The sequence below is a fragment of the Hemicordylus capensis genome, chromosome 2 (genome assembly GCF_027244095.1).
Source record: "Hemicordylus capensis ecotype Gifberg chromosome 2, rHemCap1.1.pri, whole genome shotgun sequence".
Taxonomy (NCBI): Eukaryota; Metazoa; Chordata; class Lepidosauria; order Squamata; family Cordylidae; genus Hemicordylus; species Hemicordylus capensis.
The window spans coordinates 422,213,586-422,238,622 of NC_069658.1; the positions used below are offsets into that span (position 1 = coordinate 422,213,586).

At 43.5% G+C, this 25,037-nt stretch overlaps 1 protein-coding gene and 1 non-coding gene across 5 annotated transcripts in view; both read left to right on the forward strand.

Annotated features, from left to right (window-relative positions):
* The first annotated feature begins 3,576 nt into the window (after positions 1 to 3,576).
* Positions 3,577 to 3,648, forward strand: TRNAD-AUC (transfer RNA aspartic acid (anticodon AUC)). The gene has a single exon. It is a non-coding gene; the product is annotated as a tRNA-Asp (tRNA).
* A 1,832-nt stretch (positions 3,649 to 5,480) lies between these two features.
* Positions 5,481 to 25,037, forward strand: part of SCN8A (sodium voltage-gated channel alpha subunit 8) — a 154,887-nt gene continuing 135,330 nt past the window's right edge. For all 4 annotated transcript variants that reach the window (XM_053292582.1, XM_053292584.1, XM_053292581.1 and 1 more), the window contains exon 1: positions 5,481 to 5,614. The gene's annotated coding sequence lies outside the window, so the exon portion shown is untranslated. The remainder of the gene's footprint in view (positions 5,615 to 25,037) is intronic.

Here is a 25,037-nt window from a genome sequence, read left to right on the forward strand (position 1 = left end):
TTGATTGAGGGGTAGTTTTGTTTTTGCTGTCTTTCTATGTAATTCAAGTGCAAATTTCACAATTACCTTAGGCCTTTGTCAATGTTGGTCTTAAAAACCACAAAAGACCAGAGTAATGCACTAAAGAGCCACCTAATGGCACAGTGGGGAAGTAACTTACCTAGGGAGCAAGAAGTTGCCAGTTCGAATCCCCACTGGTATGTTTACCAGGAACACCTATATTGGAAAGCAGCGATATAAGGAGATGCTGAAAGGCATCATCTCATACTGCATGGGAGATGGCGATGGTAAACCACTCCTGTACTCTACCAAAGAAAACCACATGGCTCTGTGGTCGCCAGAAGTCAACACTGGCTCAAGGGCACAACTTTACCTTTTTAATCCACTAAAACAGATAGGTGGATACGTTTTTGACACAGCAACTATTTCAAAAATGCAAAAATATTATTGCATTTAATCACCATGCATTTAATAATTTTTAATCACAAAATTATTGAACTAATCACCACAGGATGTTGTTGAGACAAATGACCATAATAATTAGATGAATTCTGGCAATCCAAGTGCAAGCTTCATTTTCAGAAACTGCATGTGATACACCCATTTATTTAGCTGTGCCTATCACGCGAAAGTATGTAGCAAGGGCTGTTTCACACCTTCCAGAAGGCATACAGTGAAGGGTACTTCTATCTGGGAACTGGTACAAAAGCCATATATTGATCATGCCTTAAATGTGGGATTTTGATAGCATGTGCGCCCGTCTTAATGCGCTTCCATCTGCTGTTATGGAGGGAAGATTTAAAGGTACCCCTTTCTCTGCTCGACTTTGCCCTTGCTGGTCTGGTCAAGTGGAGACAAGTGCGCATGCCATTTTATATTGTACTTTCTATAGGGACGCCCACTTAAGACTAGTGTCCCCTTTGCTGCAACGTTTTCCTGGGCATCTGGATGACTTCTGTTTGAAGTATTTACTGTCCAGTCTTGATGACAACCTAATTACCAAAATGGCAAGGTACTGTTATATCATTTGCACCATCCGCTTAGGTTCTCAATAATGTTTTGCTTTCTTTTTTCCGTTATTCCTGTTTTATGATTGTAATGGAGGGTGCTCTGCTCTCTTTGGCTTTCAGTAAGATCTATCTGGAGTTCACCACAACTGTCCTAATTTTAACCTGTCAGTATTGCGTTACAATCTGTTTGATTCATTATGCTGAGTTTTTTGTAAGTATGTATGTTTTACTAAATATTGGTCTATGACTGTAATAAAGGATGACTGACTGACTGTTAGCATGTGCTCAGACTTTTCACCAAGCCCAGTTTCTTAATTTCATACTAATTTCCACATGAAGTGCCTTATGTGTTAAAACTGTGTAAAATAAAAATTATCCTTAAGAAGCAACATTTTCTGTCTTGTTCCTGCATGCAATTTCTTTATTTTCCTAGAATCCAATGGGTTAGAAAGATATTTTTCTCCTTTCGATCAAATTAGTGGGCCATTCTGTAACATTTTTTCTCTTTTCTGGTGCTATGTGGCACAGCTTGCTTGCTTGCTTGCTTGCGCTCTTTCAGTCATTCCTTGTCTACCAAGCCACTCTGACATCATGATGCTCTCTGGTCCATGCCACCTACTTACAGTACTCTATACCATACCAGGGCCTTCTGCATGCAGCTCAGGTGCTCTGCCACCAATGTATAGCCCCCTGCCTCCCCAAACTAATGGAAGAAAGCCTCCCATGAGCCCAAAACACCACTCACAAAGGAGGCTGCATGCTGTGCCTCTGAATGAGTCACTGCACTGGTCTTGCCTCTTTCCAGTCAGCATCTGCTGGAATCGAGAATGATGCCACATCTGCACTGGGCATGATTAAATCATTCAGTCACCCTCAGTATAGTCACATAGGATTATCTACCCCCAGAGGAGAGATCCACCTCTATTTGTGTTATTGTTCTGAACTTGCTTCTTTCAAGTCTAAATGAATATCCCTGTTAACCCCTGCTAACTAGGCAAAGAGGCACCTTTTTAACATAGTCATTCTCTTTATTTAGCAGGGGGAAAGTAACTGGCCCTATCCACCCCCAGCACAGTACCTCCAGTGACTGTTGCTGGTGTCTATCTGATGTTTCTTTTTAGATTGTGAGCCCTTTGGGGGCAGGGATCCTTCTTATTTATTTATTATTTCTCTGTGCAAACTGCCCTGAGCCATTTTTGGAAGGGCAGTATAGAAATCAAATGAATGAATGAATGAATGAATATGATGAGAGAACTAAAAAAATGAGCCTTGAGAGAAAAAGGTTAAAGTGGGATATGTCAATCGTTTTCAAATATTTAAAGGATTTTTTAAAAAGGAAAAAAATAACAGCTGTTCATTCTGTCCTCTAAGGCCATGACTGAAGCAATCATTTAAACAACAGGGTGGTAGGACAAGGTAAGTCACTAGAAAGAACTTCATAACTACCAGATTAGTGTAGTTCTCCGAAGTAATAGCCTCCCTGTCCTTGAAGATTTTTTAAACAGAAAGGTTGGACAGGCTTCTCATGGGGGATGCTTTATGAATAGGGTATCCTGTGCCAAATGAGGGAAATGCTGGGTAATCCACACTCAAATTTCTTGTGATTTTTGTGCACTTTTCAACAGCAATTATTTGCACAAATTGCAGGCAATGATGTTTCATAGCACTTCTGTACATGTATCGTACTGTTGTAATAGTATGTTAATTGGGCCTTCAGACACTTCCAGTCTGCTTCCCAGGTTAATTTTCTCTTCCTGTCCAAGATGATGTGGCAGGAAAGATGGGCGGAGAGAGAAGTCAGTACCTGAAATCTTCAAGGGAGATGACCCTGCATCTCCCTGCACACATGAACTTGCCCAGCCCAGTTCCTGGCCAGGAAAGAAGCTAAGAGGTTGGCCTGACTCCTGGGAGGCTGGCAGGATTTCATTAATTGATGGAGTCTGCATATGTGAGGGGAGAAATCAGAAAACAGTTTCCAATTAAAAAAGAACATTTTCTTTGGTTTTAGATGACACAGGTGTGTCTGAGAAGAGGCATTCCCCCTTCTCACAGGTGGGTAGTGCCTGCCATTTGCAGTTTATAACAACAATTAAATCTGTCATCCAGTTAACCAAAAATGTTTAGTTGATCAGAATGGTTTTAACGAAGCCAACTCAGTCTATCTACCAACTGATCTGCCAAATGTGGCACCCTTATTTTTTTTGTCTCCTAATGGATCAAGGCTTTGAACCAGGGCTTTTCTTGCCCCAACACATTAACCACTGCCCCACACTGTGTAGCTTCTACCAAAAGAAACTCTTTATGCTATATAGACAACCACACTATTGCCTTTAGCCTTTCAGTACTCTTTTTAGATTCCAGGAAATATACGACAAATACATTCTGAAAGGCCCTTTGGATGAGCAGCACAAACTAGATTCTAGTCCACAGCTAGGCCTTGGTCTCCATTCAGCTCATAACCCAGGATTAAGAAATATGCAACAATTTTGCCCCAAACCAGTGAAATTCTGCCTAGTGATAGCTTTCTTTCTCTTGCTGCTCATTCCTGCCTATTCTCATGGGGAATGGGGTTGTAGCTCAATGGTAGAGCACCTGTTTATCATGCAGAAAGTCCTAGGTTCAATCCCTGGCATCTCCAGGTAGGCATGTGCACAAACCAGTTGGGGAGGTTTGGTCTGAATTTGAACCGAATTTGCAAACTGGTATGTGAATTTGCGAACGGATATGTGAACTGGTATGTGAATTTCCCAACTGGTGTGTGAACCAGTTTGGTCAAGACGACTGGCTGAGTCAGTCAATTCAATTAACCAGCTCAAACTGGTTCAAAGCAGGTCATGATCAAATCGCTCAAACCAGCCCAGTCCTTGGCAGTCCGATTTGATCGTGAACCAGTTCTGCACATCCCTATCTCCAAGTAAGACTGAGAAAAAATCCTGCCTGAAGTCCTGGCGTGTTTCTACTAGTCAGTAGGCAATATTGAGCTAGATAGTATGATTCACTAGATAGCTGTTTCCCATGTTCACTCCTGATATGCATTGGAAATAATGCTATGTAACTCAGAAGTCTGCTTTGCTCCCAAGTGCTGCTTGCCCCGAAACCTCTGGGATCAGCCCTGTCTTTCTTTGGGATCAACATGACAATTAACCTTTTTAGGAGAAGCTCTGCCCTGTCAGGATAGGAGAAGGGCTAGGCCACAGTCCTAGCAGCTGACTCAGTAACAAAATACATAGTTTGGAATCAGAGGATCAACTGGCCCAGTTTCCTGGAGGCAGGGACACAGCAAGTTATTTGAACTGCTGCTTTCAGTGCAGGAGAAGCCCTCTCATCTTTTGCCATGTCATATAAACTTTGATGAATTTCAGGTTCGAATTAAGAGGCCACTTACTTCCAAGATCTCTTTGGGTGCATTTAGTTGTTCACAAAGGATGTCACACATCAAGGTGGGAAGATAAGTATTGTGATAAATGGTCACGAGAGAGAGGAGGAATTGGATGACTTGTCACACTCCTATTTGCTTCTCCAGCAGAATCACTATCACGTTGATCCCCTTTACTTAGTGACAAATGGGTACAGCTCCTTGTTTTCTCTTTCCAAGTGGCTTCCCCATTGACTTAAGAGTTGTTTGTTCAGCTCCATCTCCCCAGGACTGTCATGTTATATGGGCCACACTTTGGGTGTGAGTCTCTGAACTAGATTGACAAATGGTGACAAGAGGCAAGGGGTATGTGCAAAAAGGAAGCATGAGAGCAGACTTGATCAACAGGAGGCTTCCATGATCCTGACCTTGTGCCATGCACGGTTCGGTGCCTGCTGACTGTACCGATTCCCTACCCTACCCCCATTCTCACATTCGGGTTTCAGGGCATTCCTCCAAGTGTCCCTAGCAGTGGGTCGGGGACGCCTGCACTTCTGGGTGCCGTTGGGTCCTTTCTGCAACAGGGAGCCAGGAGGACCCTGGGCACTCATCACCGGGGCATGGAAGGTGCTTGAGCTTCTCTTCCTCTGGAATCGACTCTGGTTTCTCAGTGCCCAAAGAGTGGGGAATCCCCGGACCTCCTCCGATACCTTTGCGTGCAGCTGGTTTCCGTCTGTAAAGCGGGGTGGGGGTGGGGGCTGGCGTGAAGTCGGAGGCTGCGCGTCCGTCGCCTTGGCCTCGGGCCTGCTGCTTGCCGCCACCGCCACCGCCGGCCGCTGCTTGTCCTGCTCTCCACGTCCCGAGAACTTGTCCAAAGTGAGTGGGATTCTGTTCTCCGTGGGGAAACGGGAGGCGAGACCCTTCCCTCTCTCCCGGAGGGCTCCCAACTTTCCCTCTAACTTGGCGTCGCCGTGGTCGGGACGGGTTGCCGCCGCCTGCCGGGTCCCTGGGTTAGGCTGGGCTGGGGCAGGGCTGGAAGATGGAGGGAGGCGAGCGCACGGAGTTTTGCCACGCTCCCTAAGCGTTCTGCTGAGAGTCATCAATTATGCAAGGGAACGGCGCGCTGCACTGGGGGGAAGGCAGGGGAGGCAGCGCACCAAGATGGCGACAACCGCAGTTTCTCCTGCAGCCTCCCCACCTCTGCAGTCCAGCAACGCCTTGCAGGAGTCGCGCTAGCGCCGCAGCCACAGTAAGTTGCCACACCAGTCCAAGGGGGGCTCGGCCGGACGCGCAGGAGGAGGGGGCGCGTGGTGATCCCCCCAGATCTGGCTCCCCTTGGTTGGGATTTCCCCCCCACAGCCAACCCGCCTCCCCCCCCCATCCACTTCCAGGCAGGGGCTTTGCCGCAGAGCGATTTCCCAGCTCGCTCTTACTCTCCCTACATGCTGGGGGTGGGGGCATTAGAGTGCCCCCCCTTTTCTGTCTCCACCCGATTGGGGCGCACGGGGCCCGCTGCCTTGATGACCCCAGTGCCATTTAGTGATCACTCCGCCCTCCCCATGCTAATTCCAAGCCATTCCCAGGTCCTGTCCTGTGTATGTAGTAGAGGGGTTAAGTTGTACAGTGGTGCGTCCCCCCACATCAGGCTGGCTTCCTTGCCGCCGCGGCACCTCCCCCCCCCCCCCATGAAGCGCAGAGGCACTAGTCTTTCCCTCCTCCTCTCCAGTTGGGAAGCCCTCCAAAGAACGTGCTCCTCCTGGGTACTTGGGGGGAGGGGTGCGTCTGAGCCCCTCGCCCAGCGCACTAGTCTTGATGGCTGCTGGCCCAACTCCTACCTTTCCCAATCTGGGGGGGAGTCGGTCCACTCTGCCCACCCCCTGCTCCTCCGGATCCCAGCAGCAACCTCCTGAGCCTCTTTTCTGCATTGGGGGAAGGCGATCGCTGCCTTCTCCGCTCCTGCGGGCAGGCCAGCAGCTGGGGCGCGGGGGGTGGAGGGAAGAGTTGAAGGTGGCGGTGTGGGGGCTGTTGGTAGCTGGTGCATTTTCTTCCCCAACGTTAGCAGGCCACCTTTTCTTGGCATCCTTAGAGAAGAACAGGCAGGCTTTCGCGCTGGCCGGTCAACTATAGATCAAGCCTTGGTCCTCTCCCATTTGGTAGAGAAATACTCTAGTTAAAAAAGAGTCTTCTTGGCAAGACTCGGCATTCTGGAATCCGGGCCCTCGGTCTGCATTGGGGGTCTGTGCCGGGGCTCCTTGATAGCACCACATTAAAAAAAAAAAAAAACAACCCATCCCATCCCTTCCCAGAAGCCCCACCGCAAAGTCCTGGTATATATATATATATATATACGGGGGGGGGGGGGGACGGAGGGTGCTTCATGCAGTCCCCACCAGCGCCCTGTCTTTTGGCTGCAATCCTATGCACACTTACTTGGGAGTAAGTCCTATTAAAGGCAGTGCAGTTTACTTCTGAGTAAACCCACATCGGATTGCGCTGTCAGTCTTTTTCCAGTGGAGAGCTGCGGGGGTAGGAGATGCTGAAAAATGTTTTTCCCCATTTGAGGGCTAACTTAAAAGTCTCCCTCCCTTCCCCTATATCCCCAGCGACCTAAGTGAACGAACTGTAAGTTTATCTGAGTTGGTGGAGGAGGAGGAGGAGGAGGGGGGTGTTGTCTATTTACAAATCTCCTTGACTGGACGCGGGTGCCAAGTCCCCCCTTCCGACACGCCGCCTCCCTTCTACTCGGCCGCTGTGGGGAGGACACAGGGGGCGTGGAGGAAGGGCCAGTGTGCGTGTGAGAAAGAGAATCCGCGGCTTTGGCGGTTGCAAAGGTACATTTTTTAAGGACTGGGCGGGGGAGGGGCGCAGACGCTGCAACACTTCTGGAGTTAGCAGCTTGCGAAGACTTGGGGGCTGAGACTGCGGGCACGATAGATCGCTCCCCCCCCACCACCACCCCCGCGCAGACACACAGACACACACCTTCGTTTCCATCTGCTGTGTTCTAAAGGCCTGGTGTGGTCTGTGTGGCTCAGTCTTTCTCAGGTGGGATGGGGACTTGGGATTGGGGTGGCTGCTTCTCTCTTGCATGCTGACTCGCATTGTAACCTGCTTCTTGTAACACTGCAGCGTTTTCCACCGCCGGGGAGACTTATGACCCTTGTGTCCTGCACTTCCTACTGAAAAAGGAGCTACCTTCTGGGGGTGGGGAGGGGCGGTGGGAGGAGCTTCAGAGGCTCACTCAAAGACTTTCCTTTGGGGAGGGGGCATTCGCTTTCGATTGCTGGCATCGCGCTTTCTTTCCTTCCTCGTAAAATGAACGTTTGACATAGGATGTGAATGGAAAGGGAGAGCAGCGTTGTGTAGGATGTTTATGTTTGCTAATCGCTGGTCGTCCTCCACCCCCACCCCTATATAGGGATATTGATAACAATCTTAATGGTTTTCTGTTGGTTTGCTTCGTCGATTGTCTTTCCATGGCGCGGAAGTAGGGGATCAAAGAGGGGGTCTCGCTTTGGTGTGAGTTCCAGGCGCGTGGTGCTGAAATGGACAGCTCCCTGGACTCCGGGAGATCCGAGCGATAAAACCCACCGACTTAGAGCCTTTCTTCCAGGGTGTTTTGTTTTTGTTTAGCCCTATCCATTGGTACCTAATGCACATTCTCTAGGCTTCTGTTACTGCTGTGAGGAGACTAGGAGCAATTCCCAATGGGACAGAGTAGGTTTGGGGGTTTGGTTTTGTAAAATTCCACGTTAAAGTGCAGGAAGTCCCCCCCCGCCACCCCCCCACACACACAATTATTTCTTTATCAAATACAAGGACTCTAGCATTGTTTGATTCTTGTGTGAAGGTTCCTAAAGAAATAAAGAGCATGCTGATAGGGCTTTTTAGAGGGCTGCATTACATCATGGCAATTGCAAGGAATCTGGTGTAGCCAGCCAAGATGAAAGTGTAGGTCTTGAAGCTGGAAAATGGGTTCAAAGACCACCCCGCCCATGGACACATTAGGTGGTCAAATTGAGCAAGTCATTCTCACTCATCAAGTTTTTATCTGTAAATGGGAATTAACCCAACCTTCGTCACACCATTTGTGAAGACCAATGAGTCAGGGGTATATTTTAAAACATCCTGCATAGTAAAAGTGCTGTATCAATAATGGATGGATATGACAGGAATCTGTGTTACAGATAAGGGCTGTTCACACAATATGGCTGCCACCTGCAGGCCCCTTAAAGCTGTCTCTGGGAGGCAACTACTTTATATGGTGGGCCATTCTAAGTTTCCTGACTTGCTGTGTGGCTCAGACCCCAGTGTGGTTTCTCTCCTTGCCCCTGCAAGTTGTCACAGGAATGTATGGTAGCAGAATGAAAATAAACTTCACAATGGAGGCAGGCCAATAAACACAGCATGGCTTGTTGTGTGGAGCAGTTGCCTTACATTGGCCACTTCAAGGGGCTGCTGTGTGGTGGCTCCTTCATACAGAGCAGCCCTCTCTTTAATCAATCTAGCCTCTAGAAATATGAACTCCCTTATAATTCAGAACAGGTGCAATATGCACCTTATTATATCTCTGCCAGTAAGCCTTCCTCATTGTCATACTGAACAGACATCTCCAGTACATCCCATGGCGAATGAGACACCTGACCCATTCAGCTGGAAGGAGACAGCTGTCATGTGCTAGCCACATGACTTCCTCCTTCATCCCAAGCCTTAAAAATGACATCTTAGCTATATCGTCTTTGTAGGCCTATTGTTTGAATCAGACTGACATTTGATTCAGCATATTCCATCTAGATAATGTCAGCATAGTTATTGGTTTTTCTAATTATTTGCAAAGTTGTTTGCAAATCACATTGGAACCTAATGGGTACCAAGGTGAAAGGTCTAGTCCATTGCATAAGAAATTTTCCACCTTTTAATAGAAACTGGATTTCACTATAGGTTTATGTCTATCTTTGCATGTGTTTCAGCATGCTTCAGAACATGAAGGGATTTATGGATGGACCCTCATATTCACAAGATTATACTATGAATGTACCTGAGGATTGTTAGTAACAAATGTTATTTATTTATTTATTTATTAAATTTATACCCCGCCCAAACATGTCCCTGGGCAACTAACAACAATTTAAAAAGTGTTTTTAAAGTGTTGTCATTTTCTTGTAGAAAGATGTTTGAGCATTTGAGCTAGTAGGGGTTAGTTTAACCTCACACAGGGTTGGGTACAATATACTCAAAGACTTGTTTGGAGTGAACACAGAATTTTATTCTATTGTGCTAGTTTTTAACAAAGCCAAAAAGTGACCCCCATACTAAATGAACAAAATAGATTCATATGGTAGCCACCGAAACCCTTCAATTTGAAATCCCTTCAACTTCCTCCTGTTGTCAGTAGATGAAATTCTGTTTTCAGAAAGAATCTAGTTCTGACTGGAAATTATGATGAATTGGTCCCCCTTCCCCTAGTAGACAGGCTTTGCCAATGGTTAATCATCATTATAATTAGAACAAGGTTTCAGTTGCTTGGAAGTGTGATATGTGGTTGGGAATTTGGCTTATGAAGAGACTCTACCTTTGTTCCCATTTAGAGATAAAGCTTTATTTCAGTTGTACTGAAGCATGCTTATCCTTCTCTGTATTGTGCACTGATGAAGGCAACTGGTGAAATTATATGTTGTGGAATTGACCAGATAAAATAGAATCCCTCTATTCCCCACCCCCACCCCTAGCTAATTTTTAAAAGTGTATATTTTCCTATAACATGAATAATAATGTTGATTGTTCTTTCAGTAAAGATGTAATCATCTCCATGCTCAGTTTAAGGGTGCAGAATCCTTGCCAGTCATGTGATTTCCATTAATTATTGATTGTCTTCCTGTTGCATTCACTGACCACTGAACTAAATTAAACACATTGAAATCAGTGTACCTAGTGGTATGTTCAGAGGATGTGCAAGAAAAAATTCAAGTTAAAGACGATATGGTTTTTTTAAGCCATTCATAAATAGATTATTGAACTATATAACTTGAAATAACTTGATCATTAAACCCAAACTTCTGTCCAAAGGCAGAATCCCAAATGTGTAGATTAACCCATGTAGTCCCAAACTCCACGTGTCTCAAGCAGAGAGCAATTCTGAACAGAAGTCTTTAAAATGCATAACTCCAAATGGCTCTAGCAAGTAAACCCAATACAGAAAAAAGATAAGACACTGTGGTCACTAGCCAATCTGACCTGAGAAAGATTTGTTCCTACTCCAAATAGGAAAGTCCGAGTAGATAACAGCAATGGTCTTGGATGTCTGAATGGCTCAGGAGTTTTACTATCAGGATACAAAGTCAATTGCCTTTAAAGTACTATCCTTAATATATTTACTGAAGTTGAGAATAGCTAGTTCTAGGGGTTTTTTTCTCACAAATTCATACCATATCATAGATTTTCTTCCTGCTGTTACAATTTCCTAGAGTGTGGTTTGTTTTATTTGATAAGGTATCTAGACTGATTCAGAAGGGACAGAGTACATTTGAGCCATTTTGGAAGGGCGGTATGTAAATTGAATAAATAAAATAAAATAAAATAAAATACTCCCCTGTACATGATTACTATGTTGCTGCTAAAATTTGAGCTTAATGTTAATCCACCTACCTTTAACTCAGGCTGTGTTATGCTGTCTTCTCTTTTGACTATCAAGCTCTTTTGTAGGCAGTTCTTCATTCTTCTTCTCATTCACCCCAACATAGCCTTAAGGGATAAGAAGCTACTCTGAACCTGATGGCACAAGCTAATGGTGTCAGTTCAGATCTTAGAGTATGCCCCCTTGAAGTTGTTTGGAAAAATGAGGCATCCGTGCCAGTGGAGTAAGGGGTAAAGCTACATGTATATCACTATCGTTTACAACTTTAAAAGGCCATTGGCCTCTGAAGGCTAATAACTCAACAAGTAACTTTCTTCAGAGTTATTGGCCTTCAAAAGGCCTTTTGAAGGCCAATAACTCTGAGGAAGGTCACTGACTACTCAGCTACAGAATAATATGGTGTATACTGCATTTTTATGGTATTTTACACCTCTCTATATGACAACACTATCCAGATCAAATTTGTCCTAAGGTGAGGCCTTCACAGGGTATGCTATTTTCCATTCTTTGCTTTTGGGGTCTAGTAGCTTTCTCTAACCATGATATACTTTCTGTTCAATGGCCAGGAGACTGAGTTTGATGAACAGTAGAGAATAATTCAGTCTGGCAATTGCTATGATTATGGTTAGGAAAAACAAAGGGACCCTTCTCCTTCTATGCCAAAAAAAAAAGGAGAAAAAAAGAGTTTCCTTGTGGGGACCAGAGAGAATTTGGAAAGCAATTGGTAAATAGCCACCCCACAGTCTCTGCATTGATGGAACACTAGCAGGGGAACCTGTGCTTGAAGAGTAAGGCCTCCAGTTCTCATTCATAACATTCTTCTTTCTTTAAACAGTGGAATTAACCACACTGTTCTATAAAGAAAGGGGTTAGAAATGCCAGTAATGCCCCATGAATTCAAACTAGTGGTGCGTTGAGCCCAGTATCCTAGCACAAAGAACGATCATTACTAAGTGTTTCTAAGGATATCAAGATATCAGCTCAGGCAAAAGAACTTGTATCGCAGAAAATCTTATTATGGTTGTATATATGCCCTTATTCCATGAGAGTACCCCAAAAAAGTGCAGATTGTGGTATTGTGTGTAAAATCTAGCTTGATGAAAAGCTCAATGTTTTTTTAAAAGTTTCTTGCACTTATAGTTGCAAAGCTATGTGTAGACACAGCCTTCACAAATCTCAGAAGCTAAAAAAGTAGCTGAATAATTTATTTGCTTCAGTGCTCTGCATAGATCCTTGCCTGCCTGCCCTCCATGATTAGCAAATTCAGAATAGGACAGCTGAGACTGCAGAATAAATTACATATAAAAATTCAGGGCTTGACAAATTCCCTCTTTCCCCCCTTCCCAAGTAATATAAAGTCAGTGGCTGACATCCTGACTAACGAAGTGCCAGTGCTCCATGAGGAGTGATGGAGTTTCTGTGCTGCAGACTAGCAGTGCTCCAGTAGCCGTGCAGCCGGGGAGGGTGTGTGTGTGTGTGTGCCATTTTTGTTTATCTCTGCTCCACAGGAAGTTCTCCCTGCAAACTGGAAGTGGGCCAGACTCGCTTCTTGGGGGCAAGGGAAATCAGCGAACCTTGCTCTCCCATGCAAGCGCATGCCCTGCCTTAGTCTGGAAGGCAGCTGTGCATGCAAAATGTCAGCACTCCTTTAGAAGTGTTGTGCTTTGTTAATTAGGATGTCAGCCAATATCCCATGTCATGCATCATCACCACAACCACCCCATTTTATAGCAGCCAGAAATCTGAAGACACCTTAAACATCCCCTGGCTTTCTTACCAAATATACACCAGTAATAACTTGTCATCTGCAAACCTGAAACCAATAATATTGTTGACCTTTGTAAGGTCTCATAGCAATGAGTCCCACAGAATCATTGTATGTTGTATTCAAAACAAAAGCTGTGCTAGCAAATCTCTGCAGAAATATCACCATCCGAAGCTAGGGTAATACTTCATTTAGCTCAGCATTCTGTTTCAGACGAGGACAGTGCATAAGCAGATAAAATGGTAGCCACACATAGTTCCTCTGAACCAGCAGTTTATATAGGAACATAGGAAACTGCCTTCTACTGAGTCAGACCATTGGTCTGTCCAGCTCAGTATTGTCTACACTGATTGGCAGTGGCCACTCCAAGGTTTCAAGCAGCAGTCTCTCCAAGCCCTATCTTGGAGAAGCCAGGGATTGAACTTGGGACTTTCTGCATGCAAAGCAGCTTCTGATTATAATGGCTAATAACCACCAGTGTGCTCATCATCCAGGAATGTATCTAGACCTTTTTAAAAGCCATTTATACTTGACACCATAATAACATTCTGTGGCAATCATTCCCATAGGTTAATTATGCATTGTGAGTCGTACTACTCTTTTTGCTCGTTTTAAACAAGAGGACTATGCATTTAATTGGGCATTTTCTCAGCACTGAGCTCTTTGTGACATAAAGAAGCTGAGATCAGCAGCACACATTTTCTTGGTTTAGCACAGTTTCCAAAATTTCTATATGCCAGAAAAACAGATTTTTTTTGTTCTGAACAAATGAAAATGGAGGCACACTTCCCTCTTACAGTATATCCCCAAAGCATTACTTTTAGAATGTGTAACAACATCAAATAAAGAGAACTGCCACGTTAAAAGGTGCCTCTTTGCCTAATTAGCAAGGGTTGACAGGGATATTCATTTAGACTTGAAAGAAGCAAGTTCAGAGCAATAACACATATAGAGGTGGATCTCTCCGCTGGGGGTAGATAATCCTACATGACTATATTGGGGGTGACTGAATGATTTGATCATGCCCAGTGCAGATGTGGCATCATTCTCTATTCCAGCAGATGCTGACTGGAAAGAGGCAAGTCCAGTGCAATGACTCATCCAGAGGCACAGCATGCAGCCTCCTTTGTGAGTGGTGTTTTGGGCTCATGGGAGGCTTTCTTCCATTAGTTTGGGGAGGGGGCTGCAAATCAGTGGCAGAGCACCTGAGCTGCATGCAGAAGGCCCCAGGTCCAATCCCTGGCCTCTCCAGGTTGAACTGGGAAAGAAGTCTAGATGAAGCCCTGGAGAGCCACTGCCGGTCAGTACTGAGCTAGAAAGTATTCAAGAAATACATTTAACTCACCTATGTTAAATGTATTTCTTGAAACACACTGACTGTTCTTGCAAGGCACACTGTTGTGCTGCAAAACACAGTTTGGGAATTACTGGTTTAGCATGGGGTATGTATGTATAACTACTGCTATAGTGACTGTACTGATTTTAGGGACAGCTGTTGTGAGCACAAAATGTGTCTCAGAGGACTAGCACAATTCCAATGTTAGTATATGCCAGATCCATTGTCTTGCCTGATACTGATTTGATTTAATTTACACTGGCTCATTCACTGGCCACCATAATATGTATGTGTCTGGACCAGTCCAAAGATGACTAGGCCAAATTATTAAACCACAAAGCAGATCCATCACCTATCCACTGAGACTCTGCCTCTCTGCAGCGCTCTCAGTGAGGAGCTGCTGGCTGCAGTTCTCTTTTGGACATCTGTTTCATCTATCCTCATAGGAGAAGAGAGAACTTGTTCCCCTTCTCTTTATCATTTTCTGGCTGTGACACTCTTTTGTGAGCCAGTGTACACAGACTATACATGGTGTTTGCTAGGAAGAGATGCAGAATAGCAGGAAACATGTCACAAGTCTTACAGTACAATTTTAAACCACTTGCTTGGAAATCAGATCGATTTAAATCTGTGGGACATTCTACCAACTTCAACTCTTCCCATGGGCAACTTGTTACCACATTATAACAAATGGTAGCCTTGGATAGGATGTGTATTCCTTTGCACATCAAAGGGCACATCCCACCAATTTGATGGGGCTTGAATCAGATGAGCATGGTGCACCCAGATATGCATCTGAATCCACGTTGCCTACATGCTCAGAAGGTTGTTTCTATGCACAGATCTCTGTTGATGGATCAAGGCAACTTTGTTAGAATTGTAAAAGAGCTTTGCTTGTGATTTTTTAAAAAAGTAGTAAATAATTAATTGGTGTTGGAATGATTGCTACATAGCTTTCCAGTATTCGCCTACCTTTGTTCCCCAGCAATTTTTTCAAAGTCTGGGACACATTTCGTAGGATCATCAAGTCCCAATTTTCCTTTTGGCATTTCAGCATACTAGTACACACCAAGTCAGCGCAAATGATAGTGAGGGGAAATATATATTATGTAAGAAATCATGTTAAAGAAGAAACAGCCTGGCTTTTCCCAAGGAAAATTGTGTCTCGCCAGTCTATTAACATTCCGAGGGGTTGAAAACAAGCTTGTAGATAATAGTGAGTCTATAACGTTGATGCTCAGATCTTTGCTGCATGATTGTTTGGAAGCCTCTCAAAAAGCACCTCAAAGTTCCTTAAGAACTCTAAGTAATTGTGAGATGAGAAGGGGCTTCTGAAGGATCTGCCACTGGCTAACAAAAATAGTAAGTAACCTAAAGGTTGGGACAAAGTTTATGCATCTCATAGTTGAGACATCATATATATTCACTGCATGTCTTGACCATACTGGGCTTCCAGTAAACGACCTTCTCCTGTTGCACACCCATACAAGAAACCCAGTCTGACAAGTAATCAGGAAGGGAAGGCAATAGGTTCATCTCATTTCTCTCTCTCTCTCATTACACATAAAGAGTGCCTTTTCACTTGCCCTCCTCTTTAGAACACAGGTGCTCAACAAATAAATAGTATAACAGCCATGTTTTCACGACCAGAATGATTGTGGTTAAAGAATTAACTGTGATGACATACCTGGCATACTCCTGCGAAGCCTGGAATTTTCGGGCAAACCCAGTTAAATTGTGCAGTTAACCAGCATTTAAACATGGCTTGCCAATCACAATTAACTCTTTAACTGTGGTTGATCTGGTGGTGAGAATGTGACCATTATCTATATTATTATTTAGCAACTCTACATACAGCAAAAACTAGAATTTCAGTTATTATTATTATTATTATTATTATTATTATTATTATTAAAATTTATACCACCCTTCCAAAAGGCTCTGGGGGGATTACATTAAAACACCATTAAAATCAATTAACAATTAAAACAGAAATTATAAAACTGCATAAAATAATAATTAACCATTAAAACATCATATAACACCAATTAAATAGCCAAAACAATTTAAAAACAAGTTTTTAAAAGCTGAGAAAGCTTGGTTGAAGAGATGTGTTTTCAGGAGTTTTTAAAAAATTAACAGAGATGAGGAGGCTCATATCCTATTAGGGAGCTCATTCCACAATCTTGGGGCAGCAGCCGAGAAGGCTCGTCTCTGTGTAGCCACCAAACGAGTTGGCGGCAACTGGACACGGACCTCCACAAGTGACCTCAGTGGGTGGTGGGGCACATAGCGAACTATGCATCTCAACAATGAGATGCATAGCTTTAATTGGTTAGACTAATTAACAACTTTTAGAACTGATTTTAAAAACAACTTGAAAAACTGATTAAATTCCTTTTAATCAGGCAAACTATTAATTTGATTTTAAAACAACTTGAAAAACTGATTAAACTCCTTTTAATCAGGCAACCTATTTTCTTCAGTGTTCATGATATGTAACACAACAACTACTAATAATATTTATATACACCTTGCATACAGCAAGGTATGCCAGCACATCCCTTTACAGTAAGTGTGCTGTTCTGGGACAGGCTTAAAGAGTAGAAACAGAAGAAGGTAAGAGCTCGCAATTCCTCCATTTTGCAAGGGCTTATTCTTTTCTCACATTTGTTATGTTGGCCAACATCTGGAGGTCAGTCTAGAAGTGTGCTGTTCTGATGCCTTATTCCTTAGAGTCCTATTTCCTCCTTCATGTGCCTTTCTCTTTAGTACCTGTTCTTGCCATTAATAGGCCTTAGAGAAAATGGAAGCAAATCAAGTCATAGAGTCACTTGTGATAACTAAGAATATGACCACTAATGCAGAGGTGAACCTATCTGAAAGGAACTGCAGGTTCTGTGGGATTCAATAAGAGGCTGACTGTTTTGGGTGCACTGTTTATTCGGAGGGGACAAGATATTTCAAAACTGCATGAGGGGAGCGGGGAAGAGGAAAAGAGAGGGGGAAGGAGGAAGAAGAAAAGTAGCTATGTTTAGTGGCTAGATAGAGGGGCTGGAAGATAACAGGATCCAATTCCAGCTTGCCTTTGTGCAATTTTCCATCTTTTCATTATAGAAATATAATTCAATTGACCTGCCTACCTCAAAGAGATGCTGTGAGAATGAATAAGATTGTGTGAGATTGTAAAGTGCTTTGCCCACTCAAAAGTGCCATAAAAGCTGCAAGTATTACTGTTATTAAATGAGTATCTAATGCATTCACATGACACACATAAACACAGAGTCAGCTGAGAGGCACAAGCATCTGATTTTTATGGAGGAATTTACATTACATAACCATATATAAAGTTGTCCCAAAGGAGACTTATAACACACATGTATGCATTCATTCACACTTGGTGAATGACTGAGCCTTACGTGTAAGGGAGATTAATACACACACACACCACATTGAAGCATGGATCTGACCTCAAAATTTTTATTTGTTCATTTATTTTGAACAATGGGCTTTTAATTATTGATGGTAATAACTTCATAATGCACCAGTAAATGGACTGCAGGGAACATTTGATAAAATAATATCAAGTTGGCAATGCAAGGCTTTGCTACAGTGCTTTTTTGAAAATGTAATGTTTGAAGCCTGTGTATACGCCATTCTGTTCATGCATGATAACATTGTCTGAGCCCCACTCAGCTGTCACTGGAGTATCTAGGTACGCTCTCAAACCTGAATGTTATACTTCTAAACTCCCCTCCCATCCCCATCTGCTGCCTCTGTGCCAGTATGATGATGTACCTTGAACGGTTATATTGTTTATAATATATAAACACTCAAATCATTGGGGGGGGGGATCAAATTCTTCAAAATAAATTAACAGATCACACTCATTGAAAAGTAAGTTCTGTTGATGTAGGCCAACAAGATGATGCCAGCGTTTCTGACCCACCAGAGCTGCTGCACATGTGAAAGCCAGTCACAGAACTATTGTGCAAGAGCGCACTTGCACAGCTACTTTAAAAAGCATGTAGTCATTTGCACAGTGCTACTTCAATTGTTTTCACTGGAAGTAGCATTGCGCAAGTGCCTGCATGCTGTTGTAAGTAGTTGTGCAAGTATGCTCTTGTGCAACACTGCCAGGGCTGGCTTCACGTGCAGCAACTCCAAAGGATTGGAGGTTGCAACCCCAAAACATCAGTGTTGCCTTGCGCAATATGTTGGCCATTGCTTTCATGCTCTGCTGGTGGGCTTTGTGCAGACAGTTGGTTGACCACTGTGGGTAGCAAGATGGTAAACTAGATGGACTTCTGGTCTGATCCTGCAGGCTCTTATGTTCTGAAACCAAGGGACTTGCTGCCCAATAAACATGATTAGTATTCAGTTATAAGTGTCCAAGCCAAGGGAAACTTTGCTGGAAAGGTAGATATGAGCTGAACTTTCTTAGCAACTTTATCTGGTTTTAGAAGAGCTGGTCCCGTGAGATCTTTTGAGTGAATTCTGCACTCAAGCAGAGTTGATGCATCCATTGGATTGGCTTCGCCTCTCAAGAATTGGTATTATGTTTTAATATGCTGATCCTGAATGCATTTCAGTTTTAAACTTTTATATACTTATTTTTACTGCTAACCTGCCTTTCCGATCAGTAAATGTTTCAGGGTGGTTTACAGAAATCAATAAAAATACATAACCACAGTCTTTAAAATATAACCAAATAAAACCATTCTAAAATCTAACCATACAATAAAATAGCAGTCTATCAACCCTTCAAAACCTGGTGGAACAAGAGAATTGTAGCATGCCTTCTAAAATTTTGGAATTATGTCATCTGGCAGAGGGCGTGCCAGAGCTGTGCCAAAACCACAGCTGCTCATGGATGTCACACCCCAAAGTGAAACCTGATTACTCAGAAGCAAGCTCAACCCTCTGTATGTTTAAGCAGAAGTAAGTTCCACTATGTTTAGTAGCTCGTCCTACCAATAAATGTGGATTACAGCTGTGATAGCCCAGAAGAGAATAATCCAGAACAAGACCTCATGCTAATGAATGAAAAGTTTTATATGGAAGAAGGTATTTCATAAAATATGAGAGGCACAGCTCCTTTGGGATTTCTTTTTTTTAAACAAGTCATTATCAGCACCTTGAATCATGTCTAGGAGCAAACAGATAACCTAGGCAATTGTATCCTTCCAGCCTGATCATATGCATGCTAATTCAGAACTAGGTCCGGCATCCAAATAGTCTTGTGCAAGAGACAGAGGCCATAATCCATAATGTGATAACTGGAAGTATATTTTTCAGGCTTGCATGACTGAGGATGCAGCCCAGATACATGAGAAGTTAAGCTGACTACAGTACATGCCTGCTCAGATTTTGGCCTCCTCAGCTAAAAACATGCTGCTGAGAAAGATTGGCATTACTGTTTAGGGGGTGTTAAGGGTGCCATCCAGTGTTCCCTCTAACAGGAGTTCCCAGATGTTGTTGACTACAACTCCCAGCATCCCCAGCTGCAGTGGCCTTTGGCTGGGGATTCTGGGAGTTGTAGTCAAAAACATCTGGGAATTCCTGTTAGAGAGAACACTGGTGCCATCCCCCATAGAGGACGCAGTGGTGAGGTGAATGAGAGAGAGCTGTGCATAAAATATTTATAATTTCTCTTAAGCCAAGGAAGGTACCATCCACCTAAAACATATGCAACTGTTGACATGATCTGAATTTGTAAACTATATATCAGGGCGGCACAAATGTAGACTATGTAAGTTACCACTGTCAAAGATAATGGTTGTAAGTGAAAATTTGCAATACAATCCTTAGGTTAACTATACATAAGCATTATCTCATTTATGACAGTTTTGGTAATAGTAGTAGTAGAAGTTGGGGTTTGTTTGTTTGTTTTTACATATCGCCATGCAAGAATGCAGTTTTCACATCTAGGTGTTCAACATGCATTCCTTTGCTAGCAGCAATACTTAACAGAGTCCTTACTGTGGTGTGTTTGACCACTGGTGCAAATGTTTCATCATAATCATCTCCATATTTCTGTGAATATCCTTTCGCTACTAATCTGGCTTTATAGAGCTGAATCTCACCATCAGCATCATGTTTGAGTTTGAAAACCCTTTTGCAGCCTATAACTTTCCTCCCTTGAGGTAACTTAGTAAGAGTCCAGGTTTTGTTTTTCTGTAGAGCCTCAAGCTCTTTAATTGCAGCTTGTTTGAGCCAGCGTGGTGTAGTGGTTAGAGTGCTGGACTAGGACTGGGGAGACCCGAGTTCAAATCTCCATTCAGCCATGATACTAGCTGGGTGACTCTGGGCCAGTCACTTCTCTCTCAGCCTAGCCTACTTCACAGGGCTGTTGTGAAAGAGAAACTTAAGTATGTAGGAGCTCTGGGCTCCTTGGAGGAAGAGCAGGATATAAATGTAATAATAATAATTATTATTATTATTATTATTCCAATTAAGTCGCTGAATATTGGATTGGTGAATTCTGCATTACATAGGAAGCTGCCATATATTGAGTCAGACCTTTGGTCCATCTCGCTCAGTATTGTCTTCACAGACTGGCAGCAGCTTCTCCAAGGTTGCAGGCAGGAATCTCTCTCAGCCCTATCTTGGAGAAGCCAGGGAGGGAACTTGGAACCTTCTGCTCTATATATCTTACAGTGCTCATACATCAAGTCTCCCATTCAGATGCAACCAGGGCAGACCCTGCTTTGCTAAGGGGACAAGTCGTGCTTGCTACCACAAGACCAGCTCTCCTCTCCTCTCCAATTATTTACATTTTGGTTTTATACATGTTAGTGTATTGGAAATTGCTTTGAATACCTGTTTGGGTAGAAAGTGTGTTTAAGATATTATAAAATGAGCCCTTTCTCACAACTGAGTGAAAGGGCTTGAGGGCAGGTGGCAGGGAAGGAAGCAGCAGCTCCCTTCCTAACAGATGATCCACGTGGAGTTGCTGGGCTCGTGAATCACACACCGAGATGGTCTGCGGCTGCCGTGGGTGGCGTGGAGGTGCAGGGGTCGGGAATCCCATAATACACTGCACAAAGTGTGTGGTGCATTGTGGGGATTCCCCCCCCCCTGCCCATGGCGGGCAGGTACCTGTCAGTGTTTCCACACTAGCTGAAAGAGCCGGCGCTGACACATGGCCAACTAAACAGGGTTAAAGGAGCACTCACTCCCTTAGCCTCATTTAGCAGCCCAGCTTCTTAGCTGGGTTTGCCACCGAGATGGCACCAGGAGCCACGCAGCTCCTGGCAGTTCCCGTGGGCAGCCAAGCCCAGGCTTAGCTGCCCTAGCCTGTTCTTGGCTGCACATGAGAACAGCCTCAGTAAATACAATCGACAAACTGAGTGAGCTCAGTGTAATAGCTGCACCTTATTCCCATTCAAAGACGGACAGTGGCATTTTGCATCAGTTTAGAGCTTCCAATCAGTTTTCAAGGGCAAGACTATTCAGAGCATGTTACAAAGTAGTAAAGAGTAAACTAAACTGAACAGTGACAGTAAACTAAAGCCACTTAGGGTAATTATAAGAACATAAGAATCAACTGAAGAGAAGACTCTTTGGGATCCTGTCCAGCATCCTATTTCTTGTAGTGTCCTACCCAATGCCTCTGGGAAGCCCACAAGGGATGGAAGTATGCCCCCTTTCTTGCTGTTGGTCTCCTGCCTCTGAACCTGGAGATAACTACTGTGGGTCAGTCATTGTTCAGGTCAAATGCTCAACTGAATAGTATTGTCTTGACCTGGTACCTAAAACCAAGCAAGGAGGGAGCCAGACTTCTCTCCTGGGACATCAAATTCCAAAGTCTGGGCACCACTATCAAAAAGTGCCCTTTATGTATACTCATCCAACATACTTCAGATGGTGGGAACTAGAGAGCAGAACGTTGTCCAAGGAGGAACACAACATGGGGATAATTTCATATGAACACAGGGAATCCGTCTGATATTCTGATCCTAAACCATTTAGGGACCAGTCCAGGATATCTGCAGCAAACCATCTCTGTTGTTCCAGAGAAAATGACTGAATAAATTTCCCTGCTTCCCATTCACTTCCGCCAATTCTTTCCTTATCAGCAATTTCTGCAACAACACTTGAAAACCTGAATCACTGGAACAGAATACATTATGTAAAACTGGGGAAATGTATGCAGATATCCTTAATTTACATAATATATCATGATCACACAGTGCTGTGTATAACCAAAATGCAACAGGGCAACAGACAGATGGAAGGGAAGTTCTGGGCAATGATGCAGTAGATGAGCTCTTATTCGATTTATAGGTGTATTGCAACAGGCAATGATGTAATGACACTGGCCTTGCTTAGGAGCACAATGGCTGAGGTAGGGTTAAAGTTGTTGAATAAAGTTCTTAAATATTGTAACTTCTGGCATGGGACTTGATGAAACGATGAACAGCAGAAGGCTGACCCATTGGCAGGCTAAAGCCTTTTGATTTTTTTTAGTCAAGATTCCAGACTAAAAAAACCAAATACCATTCACAGCTGCATTTGCACAGAGGCAAGCCCTTAAGCAGCCCATAGTTCAAAGCTGTGGGCAGTGGGCTTCAGTGTGCAGATCTTTGGATTCAACGTGGTTTTCCTTGTAGGAGCTGCTTGCACAGGGAAAATCACCACCAGAAATGAACATTGGATTTTGATTGTTACATGTTGGGGCTATTCATACAATCGAGTGGGTGGGGGGAAGGCAGGTTTCAACCTTTCTTCCCCAAACGATCGATCATTACCCCTTCGATGTGAGCTGCGCACCCACATAAGCTATGAGCATAGATCACTATCTGCGTGATGAGCGGCATGGTACTTTGGGGTATTCCCTCATCAGAAGGGCGCTCTAGCCGCCCATCTCTGTTTCTCCTCAGTTTCCAGGAAGCCTGAGGAGACACACCAGCCAGGCAGCCAGGTTAAGGGAGTGATTCTTCCCTTAACCTCAGCTAAGAGTGGGGCTTAGGAGCGGGGTTAGGCTGTGCAGGAGCACTGGGATCCATGCAGCGCTAGCCCTAGTTAGGCTGCTCGTGAGAACAGCCTCATTAAATTTCACAAGTAAACTAGTTAATTAAAGATATCTGCAGATGCAATCCTATACACACTCTCCTGGGAGCCAGCCTCACTGAACACAGTGGTATTTACTTCAAAGCAGACACTCAAAAGTTTGTGCTCTTGGCTTACAAGATGTGCAAGGAGCCAGAAGACATTGACAAGGCTGTTGCTGTAGCAAATGGGAGAAACCACAGTGACACAGTTTGCATGAGCACTTGTTGGGGTATCCCACCCAAGTGATTAGGGCAATGATTAGTTGATTAACAGTTTTAAAATCAATTAATCTAGCTGATTAAACATTGACACCCAATCACTGGTCAACAACAAAATAGGAACATAGGAAACTGCCATCTACTGAGTCAGACCATTGGTCTGTCTTGCTCAGTATTGTCTTCACAGACTGGCAGCGGCTTCTCCAAGGTTGCAGGCAGGAATCTCTCTCAGCCCTATCTTGGAGAAACCAGGGAAGGAACTTGAAACCTTCTGCTCTACCCAGAGCAGCATATCTTGCAGTGCTCACACATCAAGTCTCCCATTCATATGCAACCAGGACAGACCCTACTTAGCTATGGGGACAAGTCATGCTTGCTACCACAAGACCAGCTCTCCTCTCCTATACAAATCAAACAAAATATCCACAATGATCTCACTTGTCCACCAAAATTGTTTCAACCTCTTTTGTTACACATTGACCAAACTAAGAGAAGCTAGAGCACAGCAATTGGTTACTGTCAAAGATTCCTGATTTTATATATTTGATGACATTTTAGACTTTGTCTCCATTATTTTCTTTTTACTGTGTATATTCTGTGTATATTGATGTTTGATCTAAGATCGTAAATAAACAACTAACTAACTCTTTAGGGTCTCTGGGATATCTTCTTGTCAGAAGCTGAAAAAAGGAGTCAAGTCAAGTCTTTATTTCGGTCTATGACCAGCATAACAGCAAAATAAACAAGAAACAGTTAAGACAATTTTCTCCTACAAGGTAATAGGGGATCTCTATAAAATTACCTAAAACATCTAAAACATAATACAGAGAGTAGAATAAGCTAAAAATTAAGACTATGAAGAGAAACTATATAAAATTTATCAACACTAGGAACAGAATGATACTGAGTATAAAGGTGGCAAGATATCAAAATTATGTGCCTGATACAGAACGGTGTTGAATCTCATACTATACCATTTTGTGTTTTATACTATGTATGACACAGGGGCATAGCAAGGTTGGAGTGGGCCCAGAGACAAGATTTTAAAATGCACCCCCACCCCACTGAAGCTCAGCTCATGAAGTAAAGAAATCTTAATGAGGATGAATTGTGGTAACAAAAAGCACACACACACACACACACACACAATGTGCCACAACAGAACATCATCCTAAACTATTTTTAAAAAGGTTTTGTAAATTGTGGACGATGCAAGTCATTTAACGGTACTAGAGAAAGACATGCTGTTCTGGTAGCTCCAGGTCTTAATATTCACATCAGCTTTGGAGGATGAATACAACTGAAGGAAGCCCAGGCGGGTGTGGGGCTGGGGGAGTCAGTCGTGTGACTTGCCTCTGGGGGGCCCCCAAGGCAGTGGGCCCCCAGACAACTGTCTCCCTTTGCCCTATTATAGTTACGCCCCCTGGTATGACAAAATCATATCCAACCAATGGACGCAACATACATACATACAGGCATTAAAATGTTTAGTTTTTATTAAATTCTGAACAAATTTTGCTAGCTATTAGGCAAAACTTTGATGAAAAAAGGATGTTTGGATATGGAGGAAATGTTTGAGGATATGGAGGAAAGCAGGTGGCCTTTTTGGCCTTGATATTTACAGGAAATTTCTTTTGTGCATGGTACTTAAAGTCCTGGTTG